We start from the raw sequence: 1,175 nt of genomic DNA, 5'->3' as shown, positions 1-1,175 counted from the left end.
TATTATTATTATTATTATTATTATTATTATTATTATTATTATTACACCACATAGTTAATTTTTCAAGGGTATGTTAGCTTTGATTCCTTTATTCTCGAAAAATAATTATCTCTCTATGCCGACTGCTGTACAGTTATTCAATGGTTCTTCCATGACCGTTTCGCTAAGTATAGTGAAGGCTACACGTCGGTAATGAAGTCACAAAACGAACAAAACATGTTTAGATATGACTTATGCGTTGCTGAAATACTTGGAATAGTATCAGTCAATAACAAAATTCTTTTCTCAAATTCAGACCGCTTTGTAATCACTACCCCTAATGGATCTTATGCTTCGGAATCATGCATGCATTAGATAAACCAACAACAACAACTTATCTTGGGGCATTTCTGTCAATGTATTTCATAATATAATTATTTCTAGTTATATTTTTAATCATTCATGTAATAATTATGCTAACGATGATATAATTACATGAACCTATCTATTATTTTATATCTTATATTTGGTAAGGGGTATCTTTCTCGAAATATAATACAAGCATTAATCAACCTAGGTAAAATAATATAATATCTTTTATCACCTTACACATTTCGCCGAACTTCTCTCTCTCATTACTTAAAGCTTTTAAAAATATTCCTATCATGAATTAAATTTTATTTTCATCTCCGTCCATATATAATCCATTACATTATAAATATTAAGGAGATATTAATTTGATTTACCTTCAATTACGTAAATCCCACTTTAAAATATCATTAACAGAACTTTGTGTTAACAGTTACATTTTCAGATCTCAAATAACTCAAGGAATTTTGTCTATGAAATACATTATTAATTCTTATTAATCGAAGTTTTTCAAGTTCACTTATTACATAGCAGAAAACAAATTTCATTTTTATTTGGTATGCAAAACGTTCCTTAAGGTACTTTGTCGCAAATATTGAGTTAATATTTAATAAGAAACACTTCTTCAAAATTACGATCATTACACTCCATCTCGCTCTATGTAAATATATTAACCACACTTCACAACTAAAGACAACAAATTCCATCTAGTTGTGTGTATGTATGTTTGTATGTGTCTATATAATACATACATACGTTCATGAACACACACACACACACACACACACACACACACACACACACACACATATATATATATATATATA

The sequence above is a fragment of the Octopus bimaculoides genome, chromosome 22, assembly GCF_001194135.2.
Source record: "Octopus bimaculoides isolate UCB-OBI-ISO-001 chromosome 22, ASM119413v2, whole genome shotgun sequence".
Lineage (NCBI taxonomy): Eukaryota > Metazoa > Mollusca > Cephalopoda > Octopoda > Octopodidae > Octopus > Octopus bimaculoides.
The sequence above is the reverse complement of the archived record's forward strand: the minus strand, read 5'-3'. Positions refer to the sequence as shown.